Source organism: Galeopterus variegatus, unplaced genomic scaffold (genome assembly GCF_000696425.1).
Source record: "Galeopterus variegatus unplaced genomic scaffold, G_variegatus-3.0.2 Scaffold257, whole genome shotgun sequence".
NCBI classification, from domain to species: domain Eukaryota; kingdom Metazoa; phylum Chordata; class Mammalia; order Dermoptera; family Cynocephalidae; genus Galeopterus; species Galeopterus variegatus.
The window spans coordinates 705,358-725,119 of NW_007726368.1; the positions used below are offsets into that span (position 1 = coordinate 705,358).

Sequence of the window (19,762 nt, forward strand, 5' to 3'; positions counted from 1 at the left end):
GAGTGATCTATCTAATATAATATATGTTGTCTTGGAAATTTTGTACTGTATAGAAAAAAGTGTGGGTCACTTTCTTTGGCAATGGGACCTAAGGCAGTTTGGTTTCCTTATTCTAGCTTAAGTCCTTTGGTGGAAGCCAGTTTGCTATAAAAGAATGCAGAGCCTGTGGATGGAAGTGATTTGGGTTCGTATTATGGAGGGTTAAAATTTCACGGTAGGAATTTGGTAAATGAAAAGTCACAGAAAAGATTTGACACAGTGCAATGGCGTATCTACAGGCTTGTGTTTCCTTACCTATGAAGTGAAGCATTGAACTAGATCTGTTTTTAAAATTGTAGATTGCAACCCTATCATAGTCCGTTTCGTGTTGCTATAGCAGAATACCTGAGACTGGGTAATTTATAAAGAACAGAGGTTTATTTGCTTACAATTCTGGGACAGCTATGTCTGGCGTGGGCCTCAGGCTGCTTCTACTCATGGTGGAAAGCTGCAGGCAACTGGTGGGTATAAGCAGATCACATGACAAGAGGAAGCAAGAGCAAGAGAGAAGGTGCCAGGGTCTTTTTTTATCTTTTTTTAATTGGTTATGAATATTCGTGAGGTACAAAGCTGATTGTCACCCTCCATGCCCATGATGTGAGGGCTTTTAAACAACCAGCTCTTGTGGGAACTAAGAGCAAGATCTCACTCAGCCCCCCTCCCCCAGGGAGAGCATTAATCCATTCATGAGGGATCTGCCCTCATGACTCAAACAGCTCCAAACACTGCCACATTGGGGATCAGATGTTCCACAAGTTTTGGTGGGGATAACACATCCAAACTATCAAACCCTTTCATGGTTCAGGACCAGCATTAACCACCAACCCTTCCCACTCCTGGATTTAGAAAAGAAGCTATCGATGTATCCTATATAGTTAAGTATAAATATTTCTTGATACTTTGGTTTCAGTAATAGATAAATGGGTGATACAAATGTTTGGGGCCTTATAGATATGGTAGAAGAAGCGTGCAACCTCACTGCTTTTGTTCTATGGAGGCTACTTGTTTGAAAAGTCAATTATGCATCAGTTTAGAATTGACTTGCAAGGCCAAGGAAATGAGACAAATGGTAAGGCACTGTCATCCACTGCTATAATGAGAGACCCACTTTTTATCCTGCTCCAAATATTTGTGTAGTTCTACATAGAGTATTTATGCCAACTTCAGTGACAGTATAAAGCTAAATTGGGTCCTCTTTTAATTCATTTTTTTTCCCCCCTTTTTGTCTTTTTTTGTGACCGGTAACGGGATCGCGACCCTCAGTGTCGCGCCCGCACCGCGCTCAACCAGTGAGCAGACCGGTCTCTATCTGGGATCCGAACCCTCGGCGGGAGCGCTACCGCACTCCCAAGCGCCGCACTCTACTGAGTGCGCCACCGGGCCAGCCCTTAATTCATATTTTAAAATTAGTTTGTGCTATGGTACTTCTGATTAATTTTAAAATGGAGTTTGTTCCAGGCCAGTTCTTAAATCTATTCTGTGCTAGGAACACCTAGGAGCTAACTCTCGTACTATCCTGAACAATTCTGATTTTGAAAATTGGAAAATGTATCCCAGAAGTCTGTTTTTTAAAAAAGCTCCCATAGCTAATTTTGATGCAGCCAGTTCTCAGTTGGTGGTGAATTTGACAACTTTGGGCCAATATCTAGTTTTGGTTGTTTTAAAGCTTCGTGACATGCAATACCTTTAACTTAATTTTATTTTGGTCTGTACTCTTTAGTGAGGAGAGAGGGCTGTATATTTCATATATAATCACCAATATAAGACATGTTCTTGAGCATAGCACTGTGATAATTGCCCCAAAGAGAAAATTTTAACATTATTTCTAATCTCTAGAGGAGGGTTTTTTATTTTTTAAGTTTAGATAAATAAGCAGTAATGATGCAGAGAAGGTAATAAATACCTAATGCACAATAAAATTTTACTAGTTTATGTGAGCATGTCACATATAAATTAATAATTTTGAGAAAGTATTTTAGAATTGTTAATGGCCCAATAAAAGGTCTTTTGGGGACTTAGATTAACAGGCTAAAATAATTTTTAATTAGAACGTAGTATATTAAAGTGCTTGAGGAAACTTGAAAGCTCTGTTGGATGGAACAAACTTTTGACATTGGTGTCCTTAGCAAACCGGACTTCATAATAGGTCAATTTCAGTGCTGTTCATGTTTAAATAGTTGACATATTCAAACTGGAGTTGTTTCATAGGACCACAGAAACATTCTGCAGTGAACAAAGACATTTAGTGATGTTTGTGGGAAGTGGAGTGAAGAGAGTAGAGGGCAGTGTTTAACTGGATTTGGGGCAAGATGGATAAAGAGGGATGATTAGCGGGAAGGTGAAGGACAGAGGGGTGAAATGGGAAAGACCCTGAAGAGGGAGAGGTATTCGAGACTTAAAAGTAGGGCCAGGAGAAAACAAAGGTGAGACAGTCATGGTATTGACAGGGATCGTGCCTTTGTCCTGTTGGGGAAGGAGGTGAAGTTTAGTGAAGGATTTGGAAGCAGGAATAGACATTCAGTCCCATGCCATAATGCAAATACCAAATTTCTTTTTTTTTTTTCCTTTTTGTCTTTTTTACTGACCGGTAACGGGATCGCAACCCTTGGTGTCGCGCCCGTACCGGGGACCGGCGATGGGATCGCAACCCTTGGTGTTGCGCCCACACTGCACTCAGCCAGTGAGCGGGAACCCGTCTCCACATGGGATCCGAACCCTCGGCGGGAGCACCAAGCAGCACACTCTCCAGTGCGCCACCGGGCCGGCCCCAAATACCAAATTTCTAAGCCATCTTAAAAGCTTCAGGAGAAAAGTATTGGGAGTCATTGACTTGGTCATTGAGGAGGAAAAACGTATCAGAAGTAAGAGCAGCGTTCCTTTAGAATGCTGAAGAAAAGTAGTTTTCAAACTTGGATTAGGATACCCTGACGAGCTTGTTAAAACATCGTTGGGCCCACTCAGAATTTGATTTAGTGGGTCTGGTGTGATCTAAGAATATAATTTCCTAACAAGTTCTCAGGTAATGATGCTGGTGGTTCAGGGACCGTAATTTGAAAGTCACTGCATAGGTTCTCGGAATTCTAGAGAGCTGAACAGAAGCTCAGCTATTTAGCAAATTTGCCAGGTTTGTAGAAGAAGCACAAAAGTATGGAAGAAGTAGACCCAAGGTCGGGTATACATATGGCTAGAGGTTGAACTGGGATTGGGACCTAAATTATCCATTGTTGAGAAGTATGAGGTGTAAAGATTTCAGGTTTTACAGCCAGACAGTTTAGGTTTTGGTTCTCAGTTCTGCCATTTCTGTCTGTAGCCTTGAACAAGTCACTCGAAGTTTCTATTTCCTCAATTATACAATGGAAATAACAAATGACCTACATGTAGGATTCTTGTGAGGGATAGAGATCGGGTTGCCAGGTGTCCTGCACCTAGAGGACATGTATTTGTCAAGATGCCCAAAATGTCTTGTATTCTGCTTTTTTCAATTCATTGTAGAAACTGGACAGTTAGAGCTATTTTTCTTCCATAGTAATTGGCACTTAAATCCTTTAAATGGTTATACTAGTTGGACAGTACAGGTTCTTGGCACATGGTAATTTCTTTCTTCTTTGAACTCTCATAGCACTTTTTCTTCATATTACCTTTTATGGCACTTCTTTTGTCTTTCTTCCACATGGGCACATTCATTTTCTCCCTTACTAAATTGTAAGTCCAGTGAGGGCAGGGGCCATGTCTTGTTCTTTCATCCTCACTGCCTTGGTCTAAAACCTTGAGTGTTAGACACTTCTCCAGTCCTTAAGATTGTCCAAAGGTAGAGGCTCCCCACCTTCAGTAATAATAGCTACTAATTATTGAACATCTATTATGAGCAGCTACTATGCTTTACATACATTTTCTCTGTTTTTCACAGCAACTTTGTAAGGGGGTGGGCATTTAAATTAGATAAATTTAAAATTTCTTTAAAATTATTTATCTAATTGATGTCTTGGTATTGACATCTATATACGTGGAATTCTGAGGGTTAAATGAAAGAAATCCAACTCGAAGTAGGTTAAGCAAGAAGAAACACAACTCCTGCGCTTAGGAAGCATACTGGGTAACACAAATTTTACCACCTTTGTAGTTACAAATCCTGTTATAATTCAACATCTCCCAACTTCCTTCTTTAAAAGCTTTTTTTTTTGCTCATAATCATTTTTACCACAGCTTCTAATATTGGTTGTATACAACAGTACTGATACAAATGTATGCTTATTGACCATTCAAAAGACCTACAGACTTTTGAGGAATATTTATATATGGTACCTACTCTACCAGTGAGGAGTAGAAATCTGTAAAATTTTTACACCTTTTGGCAGTCAGTCATTTCTTCCCCTGAGGTTTGATTTCAAAACCATGCCATACTTCTCTGTTATGGAAATAATGTGATAACAAGAACAGCATGTATTTGGAGAATTTATTTGCTAATAAGTATTAGTAGTTATATGCTATTTCAATAGACAGAAGCTTCCTATATTATAAAAATAGAAGCTTCTTATGCTATAAAAATTCTCTGAACTCTAAAACCACAAGAATAATTATACTGTAACATTCTTATACAGAGAGAAAAAATACATTTCCCAGCTGAACATAGCTGTTTGTCTCAATGGTTCTGGTATCATGACAAATGTATTTATGTGCAAGAAAATATAAATGTATTCTTCATAAAGTGTGTTCAGTGCTTCTAGGATCCAAATGGGAAGCAGAGCATTTGTTCCATCTTAAATCTTGCTAGAATCTGAACAGTTTTAGAAATGCTCTTTGGCTTCTTGTTTAAAATACCTCTCATGCACAAGCACTAATGGAAAATGGCTCAGAACATAAAAAGATTGCAGTTTCCCAGATGAGCACAAAATGCTACATTTTGACCAGTCGACATCAATCTGAAGCCCCATGAACTGGATGACAAATGCAATGTTTGGAACTCTTAATTACCCATGCTAAGAGAAGGTCGTAGCAGCTTAGATAACCCCAAAGAGAGAGCACCTCTTCCTCTTTTGCCCCAATTTTGGCATTCACTATGTAACACACTTGCTTTTGGCAATAAATCTCATTTCCTAGTTAGTGAAATCATAAGATTTTAGAATTGATTGGGATGTTGGACATCATTCAAAATCTTTTTTCACCACAAGGAGCCTGCAGATCTCAGCAAGAGTAAGAAATAGAACCTGTGTTTTTTGACTCCCAGTTTAAAAGGATTTCTACTCTGTTTTAGATCAGCTTTGACAGTGAAGTTGGAATCAATAATGGAGTCAAGAAAGAAATTATATGGTTTGAAAATAAAATGAGAGAAACCAAATGACCAGTGAGGAGCAAAGTCAGATTAGAGAAAGTTGCATAGAATGGGCTTTCAGTTCCTAGAAATTAGAAGTAAGAAGGCCGAAAATGCAAGTAGTGGTAGACCAAGCACATTGTAATGACAGGTATTGGGTTTATTCTCTGCAAGAGCGACAGTAGTTTTTATTCTCTACCTCCCTTCAGGGGGTAATCAGGGATTTAACTCAGGTGCTACAGGTATTTTTGAATAGCTGTCTTCCAAACAAAACAACAAAAAACAAACTTTATCCAACTGCGGTTTAATTAAAAGTATGTATCATAATAAAAAATATATTGTGATGGTTACTATTACATATTTATAAGGTCTCTGGCACAGAAATATGTATAGTAAAGGAGAAAGTCAAAGAGCTGAACTTGATCTCTTTTATCTTTTTTCAAGAGAAATATCATGTGTTACCCTGTCTGGAATATTTCCTAGCATGACCAGAAAGCAAGGAACAAAAAACAACAGTAATTCAGTGTGCCTAATGGCATAAAATAAAAGGATTATTCACCAACAGAAAACTGGACTTTTGAGCAGATGTTTATTTAAATACAAACAGCAACTCCTACTTTTCCTGTTATCTCCAATTATGTGATGCAACATTTTTACCAGCAGAAGTACTTTTTAAAAACAGCCTTCCAGGGAGTGAATAAACAATACTATATTTGGCTAACAGCTGCTTTTGGAAAATGAGATGTCAGCAAAGCTGAATGTTGTTTAAAGAAAACTAATTATCCAGCTACCTTTGACTTGGATCAGAGTAAATAAAGCACTTCCCGATTTGCACTGAGATGTTTTGTCTAGGATTTAAATATTAGGTATTAGTCAGATATTTCACTTCTTCCGTCATTTGCCACACGGAGCAAATGGATTTAAAGAAGTATTCCTTGTGTTTAATTGTGCTGCCAGTACCCCTTTATGTTTTCTGGAGCTGCACAAAGCTGTTGCTTCTTTGCTTATTCACCATCCACTATTTATTGTGTTCAGTGTAAAGCAATGTGTTTATTGGATACATTAAAATCCAGATAACCTAGTGACAATACAGTATGGTTGCATTTCTTTGCATTTAATTATGCAAATGTCAAATAACATAGTTTATGAGTAATGTCTCATTTTATATGTAAAATGTGAGGTAATCCAAATATCTCCAATTTTCGGAAATTTATTGCAAGTTTACCAAGCTGAATGAACTGTAAACCAGTTCATGCTATTGTTACGTGGCACTTTGGCTGGTAAAGAGAAATACCTGCAGCCCTTTGGGTTCTGTGCATCTGGTTTTGGTTTCCTTGAGTCACTACTCCTGCAGGTGCCCGTCAGGATGATTCTCTACTTGTTTTAACATTTACTGTTATTATAATTTGAAATATTTTTTCAGTCTCATAAGAGTACTCATTAAGTGGAGGTGACAATGCCAGTGCTGAAAAGTGGGCCTGAAAATTAGGAATTTTGAACTTGAGATATGCTTTTACTGTCACAGAGAAGGCCAAACAACTCCCAAGGTGCATTTTAGAGTGAGTACTCCATAAAATATTAGTGATGATCTTGAGAAAATAAAAAGCATTAAAGCACAAATGTGATTCCATAGTTACAGACTAAGGGGAAATATATCCCTACTTTATAGTCTTATTCCTGTGGAAAAATTTGTATTGAGTTATGCAATTTCTTCAAGAATATATCCTGTGTATAAAATCTGCTATATAACTTTTATATAAACTATTATTAGAAAACAATTCTGGGACAAGCACAGATTTATTGGTTCTATAAATGTTTGTTTATCTGACTATTTTTTGAGCATCTATTATGAGCCTGATACTGTGCTAGGATGTGAGAACGCAGTTTTGAACAAAATAGACTAATAGTTCTTGCCTTGGTGGACTTTATATCCGCTCGCAGGGAAGACAGATCATAAGCAAGTGAATAGTTGTAATAGGATTTCAAAATGGGACTCTTCCTGCTCAGTTTTGACTAAGGCCAATAAGACAGTTATCAGAATTCTATACCTCATGTGCATCTTTATAAATAAATGACTCTAAGAACTCTTAGGCCCTGGTTAAGTAACATAATTTGTGGGGCCCAGTGTGTTCAAAATTTATTAAGAAATTCCGGACAGCACCAGCAGAGTGTTAAATCAAGCATGGGGCCCTTCTAAGTGCAGAGCCCTATGTGACTGCACAGGTCACACACCCAGCCCTGTTCAGATCATTCAGCCAAAGAAGGAAAGAAGTCTTAGAGTGGAGAAGGGAGATTTGGGGGATCATGAGTTTTGGGGAGCTGTTGTGCTTTGAGAATGCTGCCATCTGACACAGGTATAATGGGGAGTGGTTCGAAGGGACCCCTTGAGGAGCTCTGAACTGTATTTCTTGCCATTGTGAGACACACAACCAGGGCTTGCTTGAGTCCTGAGAAAACGAAAGCAGACCAGGAGTGTAACTCCTACCCATGAAATCTACCGGCCGGTCAGGAGAAGGCCACTGTGCTGGGACCCACCTGCATGTCTGGAGGTGATGAGGTGTTGTCAGACTTTTCAGATACTTCACTGAAGTTCTAGTTTCTTTTTTTTGAGACTGAGGGTCTTTGTCTATATTATTGACCATTCAGGTTTTCCCTCTGATGAATTGCTTTGTTTGCCCATTTTTCTATTGTTTGGTTCTTATTAATTTATAGAAGTTGCTTACATCTATGACCTAATCCTTTGTTGGTTATATGGGTGGCAAATATCTTCTCCCATTCTTTGTCTTGTTATTTTTCAGTGGTGTTTTTTCAAGGACAGAAGTTTCTAATTTTAGTGTAGTTCTCAAGTAATTTTAGTGTTTCCCTGAGCTGCACAGTCATCGCTAATGAGACAGAATCCACCAATCATGAGCTAAGTTGTAATACCAGACTACCTATATTCACAATCTCCTGCAACGCAAATCTCCTAGACAGGGCATGTGCAGAGAAAGTGTTCACAGCTGGCCAGCATTTCCTGAAAGTGGAGATGGTTGGACTCTAAAGAGGAAGTCTCAGGCTCTGTTTGCTGGGATCCTTCCTGGGGGACTGGAGAAAGCATGGCTTCACTAGAGGCACCTCCCAGGCTTTTCAAGCCCGGCTGTACTTCACACTCAGCTGAACTGAGGCCTATAATGGGAACGTGTTTCTTTCAGTTTATACCGAGCTTGGCTTGGAAAGTTTATAGGACAGGGAAAGTTCCTGAAACGTAACCAGTTCTGATCAATGTGGCCACTGGCAGCCAAGAACCATGCTGGGTTGGAGCAGAGAAGACACAGGAACTGTATGGCCAGAGCCTAGAGCTGCCACAGGGAGCAGATATATCTGAGCACGACTACTCAGCAGGCTGAGGAAAAGGAGCTCAGGACCAACCTGATACTTCCTTGGCCCTACAGCCCTGCACATTCACCTGTCCCCTGGCAGTGGCAGCTTTTAGTGTAAACCCACTGTGAGGACTGACTCAAGAACCAAGGTCAGGAGCTTTTATAACACTTGTGTTTTAGAATAGTTATTACTCACATATACTACTTTAAAAATTCAAACAATATAACAGAAAGAACACAAAGTTTTGCTTCTTGTTTTCATCAGCTGTGTTCTCACCCCTCCCCCCGTCCCCTAACATTTTCTATATACAAATTCAAGCAAATTTGAAGATATATTGTTATACTTCCCTTTCTTTTATGCAAAATAACATACAGGCACTTATTTTTTAAACTACAGATTTAAGAGATGTTTGATCAATAATTTTTCACCCAGGTTTTTATTCAATTAGATATTTCTTATGAATTGACTGTGCTATTTGTATAATTTTTTCCTTATCTCCTACCATAATTTTTAAGTTTTCTTCCACAAGTCTGTGGTCAGTCACCAATCCAAGACAGAAGTAAGACTGAGGTATAAATAGCGTGATTTAAAAAAAAAAAAATTTCAGAATCAGAAAAAAGCCTATATGTGTTTATTAAAGAAAATTTAGAGAATGGAGAAAAGTACAAAGAAGAAAATAAAATTTAAGAGTAATTCCACTACCCAGACATATTCCATGATAACCATTGTAGTGTTTAGGACTCCAGTAGTTTGTAACAGTATGTTGAATGTCTCAATAAAGCACAAGCACAATTAACATATATTTTAACTGTAAAGTGGAAAAGCATTAATTTACCATAAAATCACAAGTGTTCAAAATTTCCAAGTTCATTGTTGACAACGATGAAAAGTGTTGATATATGTTAACTTGCTTTCTCCATATTTTATTTTTTTCTCTTTCTATATTCTCTCTATATTTTATTTTTAAAATAAGTAAAGGCACATATGGATTGTGCGGCTAGTGTAAGGAATTGTATCACCTCTCTGTTCAGTTCAATGTACTTTGACAAGTATTTATTCACACTTTTAATTATGATAGTAATTGCTTACATTTGTGTATAGCACCATAGTTTGCAAAAGTCTCACTTGCTCTTCTGAACATCCCTTTGAGGGTGGTAGTACTATCTTCATTGGCTGGATGAAGAGACTGAGGATCAGAGAGGTTAAATGCCTAATCTAAGGCCATCTAGCTAGTTAGGGAGAAGAGTTGGGGGTTTGGACCCCATGTCTAGTTTTCATTCCACCAGGCCATGGACAGAAGAAAGAAGAAATGCCCTACGTTCCTAGGCCTCTAGGTTTACAGTGTAGATGAGGAAACAAGTCTCAGAACCATTAGACACCCAGATAAGAAAATACTCAGCCTAACATAGGTAAAATGACCACCCTCATGAGGCCCTATGCATGCTTCATTTAACCAGTTTCCACCACTTCTCTCTATTGCCTTACTTGGTCTTCAGGCAATGTAAGGTATCATTCTAGACCTTGAAGGCCTTTGAAGAAGAGCTCCTGATGAGAAATGTGAAAGAATTACAGCCGAATTCTGGTTTTGGGAGTTCTATATTCAGGCAACCAGGTGTGCATTCCACTGGTGGTGGAGAGTTTTCACTGACAAGTGAGAAATGCATCTTTTTTTTTTTTTTCCTTTTTGTCTTTTTTCGTGTCCGGCAACGGATCACAACCCTCAGTGTCGCGCCCGTACCGGACCAGGACCGGCAATGGGATCGTAACCCTCGGTGTTGCGCCCGCACCTCACTCAGCCAGTGAGCGGGAACCGGTCTGTATGTGGGATCCGAACCCTCGGCGGGAGCGCCACCGTGCTCCCAAGCGGCACACTGTAGCAGTGTGCCACCGGGCCAGCCCCGAGAAATGCATCTTAATTGTGCTTTTCTTGTTGCTTAAAAATGATGTTTACATGTTTAATCACTCATTCATTCATGTTTGAATTAAACAGGCATCACTGAGGACCCAGCATGTTCCTTAGGGCACCCTGCTAGCTTAGAGGTAGACAAGATAAATAAAACATATTCTATTCCCTTAAGGAGCTCCATTTCCACCTCATTCTGTTTACTGGGGCAACAGACTTCAAGTGCAGCATTATTAGCTAAGACGCAATCCATACTTTCAACCTAGGCACGGCTCAGGGACAACTCTGTAAAAGTATCACTTAGCTCAAGGATAGGCCAAGAGTTTTTTATCTCTTTTTGAAATCACAATCACTTTTCTGAAGACAAGGTCTCTGTTTTAGGATCAGGATTAAAGGCAGTGGTGTCCAACATGGGGTGTACAAGACAGTCCATATGGGGTACAGAAAATATATTTTTTAAAGGTATCCTTGTAATGTTTCTTTTATTGGGAATATGTTTTATATCATGTATAATATATTAATACAGTAGTGTGCACATATATGCTTTATGAATAAATGAATATACATATTCATTATGCTCATTAGTATTTGATTGATGGGGTGGGCAATCAGGAATTTGGGGTTTACTGCTCTAAAGCCACAGCTACATTGCCTCTCCTTCCTGAACAGTATATCAAACTGCTGAAAGACTCATTTGGGAAGCTTTTCGAAGTCTTTGAGTTCAGATTTGGCCTTATGGCTGAGGAGAGAATTACACAGGGTTTCTAGAATGGTGAAGTTCAAGTAAGGTCTGTAGACTATCTGCCAAATCCCTCTAACACAGGCTGAAGAAGGATAGACTTTTTTCCTTTGACTTTTCTTTCTTTCTTTTTTTTCTTTTTTCTTTTTTACCTGAACATGCCCCTTCCTTCCTGTCAGAATCCAGACTTTGAAGAGTTTACTTTTCCCCCCACATACTTGGAGAATCCATTGTATGATTATTTCGTTGTTGGAGGACTTCTCCGCAGTTAGTTCCCAGCTGTTTTCCCAAGTAAGTGCCATACTTACCTCTGCCTCCTCTTCCAGCTGGAGTTGGAGGGCCATCAATTGGAGGCCTGACTTCCCCTCTCTTCTACTTCCAGACAGTGACATTTGGCTATAGATGTCCAGCAGAGCCCATCATTTGTCAGTTCCTTAGAGCATTCTACCAACTTCACCAACAAATGTGAGTTCTTCTCATTAACCTAGAGTCCGTACCTTCAATACTCTTTGCCTACTTTTTTGCTCAGGAATCTTTTCTGCTGTACCAGTTGATTTCTGGACTGAAGATTACTTTTCACTTTTACGTCAAGTGTTCTATTTTCTTTTCCTCCTTTCTGTCCCTGCCTGTACCTCGGTGGAATCACCATTGATAGCCTTTGCAAAGTATGGGTTGTGTTTCATTAAAAGAAATACTAATCTATGATCATCCAGAAAGTACTTAGGTAGGGAAAGTAGATTGTGATTATTTGCACTGACCTTTAAGGTCAGATTCTTGTTCATCTTCCTGATGATCATTCAGGGACCCAGACTGGTGATGCTCTAGCATCTTTGTAAAAAAGTTCATAAAAATCCCAATTTTATTCAACCATTCTAAAAATTTATTTCAAAGTCCTCCTTTACTAACCAGTGAGGATCAATTGTGTATTCAAAGTTAGCTCTGGGATTCCTTTCTCAGGCAGGGTGGGTGCCCTATCATTTTATAGAGAATGACAAACCTCTTCTAAGAATTAAATGGCACAGAGTGAATTTGGGTGCTTCACAAAAGGTTTTCAGATGATCAGCAAATCTCCACTGCAGGAAAAAAGAGGGGTGACCTCTCTGGAAGTGCACACACTGGTGCAACTGATCTCCTTGCCTGAGCCTGTGATCCAGGGCTCCCAAGTGTATGAAAAGCCGATAGGCACTGCCTTCTCACTTGATCAGGGAAAATTCTGGCCTTATCTTTACAAATAAAAATAATTCTGCTGAAATTGCCTACTTGTTATCTAGAAGGACAGCAGGAATTCCTTAACAGGAAGGGCCCTGGCAACGCTGCCTCAAATATGGGCCAATAGATGGTCTTGGGCAAACGCAGGGGGACTTTCATCTTTTGAGAAACTAATACATAGGGCATCAGCTGAGTTTCCATTTCAGTGCAACTTAAGCCTGAGTGATAAAAGCAGCCGTGTTCTGTGAGCCTTATGTTACATAACCCTCATGTGATTTAGAGCTGCTATTTATGGTTTTCCATTGTGTGCGGCTCTGGACTGGGTTTCAGGGATGCAGCTTCCTTCTCCAGCATCCCAGGAAGAGATCAAAATGACTCTGCCTTTGTGACAAGCTTCAGCCTCGCTTAGATCTTTCAAAACTGTTTTTGTTTCATTGTCTAAACTAAGTTGTGGCTTCTACCCTACCCTAAAGTTCATTTGCTCGTTCAGTTTTTCTTTCTTTCATTTAACAAATATTTACTGAGTGCCTACTAGGCCCTGGAGATACAAAGTTGAATAAGACACCCCTGGGGTGGGGGGTTGGGGTGGGGGGACTGAAAAATACTTATTCCTAGAGCCCATCCCAGACCAACTCAAAATGTCCAGAGGGATGAGTTCCAGGCATAGGTATGTTTTTAAAATTTTCCCAAGAGAGTCCAGTGCACAGCTAGGACTGAGAACCACTAGAATTTGTAGACCCTGGAGCCAGAGGAATTTATAAGATTTAATATTCCCGGGAGGAAGACTAGGAAGAGAACCAAACAGAGAGTCCTGAGTGGATGCAGAAGAGCAGTGGAGAGAGAATTGGGAAGTGGCTCAATGCAGAGAAAGAGAAATAACTAGTGTCACATCAATCTGTGGTGGAATTTCAGTCTTTCTACTTTTTGGCTTTGTGTGATTCTGGAATAGTCATTTAACCTCTCTAAGCCTTTGCTTTCTCATTTTAAAAATGAGGAAAATAAGTATCTTCACATCCTAGGATTGCTACGAGCATTTAAGCAAAGCAAATAGCCTGGTGTGCAACAAATCTCAGTTGTTTTTATTATTATTTGGAGCTCAGAAGGAGAAGTCAAGCTCAATAAGGTAGATAATTTAAAGGTGAGTATGAGTCCTAAGGGATTCTTTCTTGCTTCCAAAATTGGGGAGAAGACCACTGTTATTATTTTAATCTTAAAACTAAGACAAATATATTGTTAATTAGAATGCAGATTTGTATCAATTAAGATAAATATGAAACTTCACGTGTTTTCAAAAGGCCCTTTGTCAGAGGGCCCATTAGGGAGTGCTCAGGCCTCTCTGGGGTACCTTTCACTCTCTCTTCTATCAGGGGTACCCTGGCAGTCAGGTGGAGAACACGGCTCTCAGCACTGTGGAAGGTCTCACCATTCTGAGTAAAGTGAAAGCAGTGGATATTGTATGGTTGGGACATTCAGACACCATTCTTTCTGGATCTTTAACCACTATTAGCACTTTTTCCAGAGATTGACTATACACATATAAACAGATAAGTATATTCAGCTTACTCCTTTTTTTTTTTTATTTTTGCTTGTAACACATTGTCTTAAGCCCTGCTTTTTACCTTGAAGATATACCTTGGCAATTATCCATATCATTGTCTTAAGCCCTGCTTTTTACCTTGAAGATATACCTTGGCAATTATCCATATCAACCCATAAAGAACTTCATGTTTTTTTTATAGTGGCACAGTATTCTTTTATGTGGATGCACTCTGATTTATTTAACCAATATTCTGTTGATGGATATTTGGGATGTCTCCAGCCCTTTGCTATTTCGAACAATGAATAACTATGTACATATGTCATTTTGTAGGTGTGAGCCTCTTTTGTACCATAAATTCTTGGAAGTGGGATAGCTGGGTCAAAGAGTATGTGAATTTACAGACAGCCCTTCACAGAGGATTTCCACTCTGTGGGGCTGTAGACCTAATTCCCATTTCCACCAGCAATGTGGGATAATGCATGTTTCCCCACACCCTCTTCAATACAGTTTGCATGCAGAATTTGATTTCTGCCAATGTACTTGGTGCAAAATGATACCTCCCAGTAGTTGTAATGTGCATCTCTCCCATTGTGAGTGACATTGAGCTCCTTTTTATATGTTTGAAGACTCATTTGGGTTTTCTTTGTGGCAAGAGTTGGTTCATATCCTTTGTCTATTTTCCAATTGAATCATGGGTTTTTTTCCTTCTTGATTTTCAAGAATTCTTCATATATTTAGGAAAATGAGCACTGTGTCTATTCCAAGTTATTTTTCCTTCTGGTTTTGTCCTTTGTCTTTTAACTTTGATTTTTCTGCAGAATTTTATGGCTTCTGTGTTTTGTGTGTGTCATAAAAGATATTCCCTACCCTAATGTTATTAAATAATTCCTTCTTGGCTTCTTTTACCCCTTTTAATATGCTATTCTTTTTTGATATTAAAATTTTTGCACCTTTGGAATTTGTCCTGGTATAGGGTGTGAGGTATGGTATCCAACTTTGTGTTTAGACAGCCATCCAGTCATCCTAAAGCCTTTAATTGAGTAATCTATCTTTTTTCCATATTCTTTAATATACATTAAACCTCTATTATATACTAGATTACCCTATGCCCTTGGATCTAATTTTGGGCTTTCTATTCTTTTCCATCAATCTCTGTCTATTCATATATCAGCACTACACATGTTTAATCCATTTAGCTTTATAATATGCTTTAATTTCTGGTTTGCAAAAATCTGGTAATTATTCTTTTTCAGGATTTTCTTGGTCATTCTTGTTTGTTTATTTTTCCATTTAACTTTAGAATCAACTAATTTAGTTTAAAAAGTTAATATTTTTTTGGTATTGCATTACACATATTGATTAACAAAGAGGGTCCTGGTGGCTTTATGGGTGTACCCTTTACAGTGCAGTGGTCCTGCCCCTCGGTCAGTGTGCTCCAATATCACCAATCAGATACAATGCTCTCTGTCTAGGTGGCTGAGTGAGTGAGGGAGAAGAGAGGCAACCAGGAGTGTCGACCCCAACACCACTCCTTTCTGGGAGTTGAGCAGTGAACCTCTCCCTTCCATGCAGACATGAGGAGCATGTGGATAAAAGGTGTCCACCATGACACTGGAATTTGAAGGGCACTTGGCAGAAATTCCTCCTCAGGATATATTCAATGGCTCGTAAAGGAATTTGGTCTTATGATTCTGGAGATCTGGGTCACTAAACGTGTGTGTAGAGTATTTCACCTGCTGAAAAGCTCTGTGAGAGGCAGGTGTGGTATGAAGAGCACAAAGGAACTGATTTTAATCCCAGCTCTCCCAGCCATTTGGGGCACTTAATTTCTCCAGCTCTCACTTTTTTCATCTTTATAAATTCCTTGTAGAACCATCAGGATTAGACCGAATATGCCAAGATTCTAGCACAGCACCAGGTATATATTCACCACTGAATAGTTAGATGCACAATTTGCACCAAAGACAAACTTGAATTACCTCGTGGTTTCTCTGAAGGCTATGGCAAAGCTCTGCTGTAGAGAGTGGCCCCATACACCACGGACAGACCTCCTCCCACCCCTCAGCTCCATGGAGAAGGCACCTAAGAGACAGGACAGGCCTTTACATTTCTGGAATTCCAAGCATTTCAACTCTTCCTGAATGATTTTGCTCTTGTTCTGCAATTTACTCAGGTTCTATCATCTCAGTGCTTTGCTAGGCATCTCAATTGCAGGAATTTTTTTCATGTTTTTGTGTCATCCTGAAATGGAGATATTCTATAAATAAGCAAACAGAACCATGATCCCTTAAAAAGGGCTGAATATTTTTTTTGATTTTAATTTTAGTATATACTCAGTTAGGAAGAAATTAAAAATAGAGAAAAACATAAGAAAATAGTAGTTATAATGCCATGAAACAGAGAAAATGTTTTAGTATATGTACTTCTTTCTGGACTTATTTCTGTGCATATACCCTCATCCACATGGGTCTTTCTATTGACATTTATGTCCACATTTGTGTAGACATTTACACCAATGAAGACATTCATACTGATATGTATGTGGGATCATACCTTATATATAATTTGGTATCTTGCCCCTTTAACATTACATCATATTTTTCTTTCTTTTTTTTTTTTTTTCCTTTTTGTCTTTTTTACTGACCAGTAACGGTATCGCAACCCTCGGTGTTGCGCCCGCACCGCGCTCAGCCAGTGAGCGGGAACTGGTCTCCACATGGGATCTGAACCCTCGGTGGGAGCGCCACCGCACTCCCAAGCGGCACACTCTCCAATGCGCCACCGGGCCAGCTCAGCATCATATTTTTCTTCTATGTTATGCACCATTTCTGGTAAGCACAATTTTTGATTGCTGCATAATATTTTGGACATTTTCCTTTTAAGAGTCAGGAAAAAGCAAGCAGATTTTATCTTTGCTGACACTAGTTAGGGAGAGGAGATAAAGATTGGAGGGTTTTTATTTGTACATTTCCATTTCAATACCAAACAAGTGAAGTAAACAGGCCGATTAATTCCTGAAAGTTTAGAATTAGAATAATAAATGAAAGCCCATTTGAGTCATTATTTCCTGTCACTTTTTAGGGAAAAGATTTGAATATTTTTCAGCGTTACCACAACTCTGTTTTTACAAGCAGTCTAACAAAAGCCAAAAATAAGAGTTAATGTCCCTTCTTTCATTTCCAGAACGTGGTGTGTTTATCCTTTGTATGAGGCCCAAGTTGAATATTTTCTGTAAAGCAAAACAACCTGGATATCTAGAGCAATTTGAGCCAAATGGTAAATAAAAAGTAAATCAAGAAATACTTGTGGGAGAATGAACTAGGTCACTTCTGTCATCCCACCGTGATGACGTTTTGCTGTGTCTCTGGTGGTTGACCACAAGATGTCACTATGGCATCTTTAATCCTAATAGTCATGGGGGTGGGGAAAGAAAAGAGAAAGAAAAAAAATCTTACAGTTCTATGCAAAATAGAATAGTATTTTTTTTCTGGCACTCAGCCAGGCTAATAAAAATTTTTTTAAACCAACACTATGAATTGAAAAGGCTTTCAAGAAACATCTGCACAGTGAAACCGTTAACTCCAAAGAAGTTCAACATTGTATTTATACTTTATAAATTAAAATGGAAAATAAAAATGCATTTGGGCCAATGTGCAAAATCTCAAAAGCCAGAGAAAAATACTTCTGAAGTCAATCCATTTTCAAAAGGATGGCATTAAATATGGAGGATGTAAGAGTGGAAAACAACTGGAATCCAGCACAGTGAAGCTTCAAATACCCAGTTTCCAAAAACAGGTATTGTTGATTAACCGAATTTCCTTTCACAGGCTCAAATTTTTGGAGAATGAAAGAAATCATTTTCAAAGATGCAAGCTTCTTGTATGTTACTTGGGTAAAATGATTTTTAGAGATGACCAGCACAGTCAGCAGTACTCTTTCCATATGACACATCTACAGATCAGTAGAGGAGAGTTGGGTGTTCTAGGTCATGATTCTAAGGAACTGAAAAGTTCCTGAGGCATCAAAAAAAATCACCTCTCTTTATTTACATAGAAGGCAAGGAAGTGGTTTTAAAAAGCAGCCACACAGGGCTGGCTGGTTAGCTCAGCTGGTTAGAGTGTGATGCTGATAACACCAAGGTCCAAGGTTCAATCCCTATACTAGCCAATTGCCAAAAAATTTCGTTTTAAAAAAACAGCCACACATCCAATGAATTCCTGGATTTGCACAGCTGTCTATTGGATGGTCTGCCCAGCTCCCCACCTTTCTGTGAATGTCCATAATGCATCCCTCCATCCACATGGTCTTGGTGTGATTGGCATATTATGTGACCCACCCACCAGGCTCACGAGTGGCCAGTAGCCTGACCAAAATACCTTTCTTAGGAAGTTGGAATTGAGTCAATTGAGTCTCTCTCTGGATGACCAGACAAGCAAACTCTGGAACTGTTGGTCACCATATTTTCTATGTCACGGACTAAGATGCAAAAAAATATTCTACAGGGTGAGAAAAGAATGAAGGGGGCACTGAGGGTCATTGAGAGGGAGGCTTGATGGCAACCAGGTGTCTGGTTCTGGGAGAAAGCCCTGTGACCTCACTGTAAATAATCACTTTGTTCAACCCAACCACTCTGGTTACAACCAAAAAGTCTTAAGAAAAGACTTTTCAGGATAACTGGGAGCTCGAGTCACTATAATTTTTCCCCTTGGTACCCCAACTTTTCTCTGCTCTTCGACTGTCCTCTGTACCCACCCCCCATCATTTATTCAGATATTTAAATGGGATTTCATTTAGACTTCTGAACTAACTCTCCTGACTTGTTGAGGGTCAGTGAGAGTAATCTAGAAAGTCCTCAAGGAATACTTTGAAAGATGTCTTTTAGTATCCATAATCTTTGGCTTTTCAAATCAGGATTCTACAATAGCAGTTCCCGAAGTTTGTTTCTTACATGAATCCTGACAGTGTTAAGGGAAAAAAAGTATTCCATAGTAAAATAAGTTTGGGAAAGAAAATGCAAAATATCACTCCCTCTTGGAGACTCTCAGTTCACATGAATATAGCAAAGGCTCTGACAAGTCCTGCAGCAACAAAAGGAATCTCATTTGTTTAGCCCAGGACTTTCCAAACGTATGTAAAATAATAAATTCATTTTCTTTGGGATAATCCTTGTTGAAAACATTTTGAATGATACTTAAGATGATTGTTTAACTCTGCTTTACAGCCAAACTGAGTTTGAGGTGGGCCCACCTTGGGAATTTTGATACTAAAGACCCTGAAAAAAAACTCCTCAACCTCTCACCCTCCTATCTCATAGCGCTTAATTAGTGAGGCAATTAGTCAGAAGGCTGGGGGTGGCCCAGGCATCCAGTGCTGTGGGAAAGACTGCCTTTTGGCCCATTTGAAGCCCTCACACTTCCCAGAGCCCTGCTTTTATGTCTTCATCTCATGCCTTTTTTCAAAATGTAATATACACAAAGAAAAGTGCAACAATCCCAAGTGTACAGCAATGAAGTTTCACAAACTGATTCACATACCGCTCTAACCAGCACCAGCTCGAGAAACAGCATGACTAGGTCTCGGAAACCCCTTTGTGCTCTCTTTTAGTTGTCCTCCAACCGCAACTCCCAAAAGATAAAGACTATCTGACTTTATGCCTTTTCTTCA

General features: G+C 39.2%; 1 non-coding gene across 1 annotated transcript; it reads left to right on the forward strand.

Moving 5' to 3' along the window:
• The first annotated feature begins 18,191 nt into the window (after positions 1-18,191).
• TRNAI-GAU lies at positions 18,192-18,265 on the forward strand. The gene has a single exon. It is a non-coding gene; the product is annotated as a tRNA-Ile (tRNA).
• Positions 18,266-19,762: the final 1,497 nt, after the last annotated feature.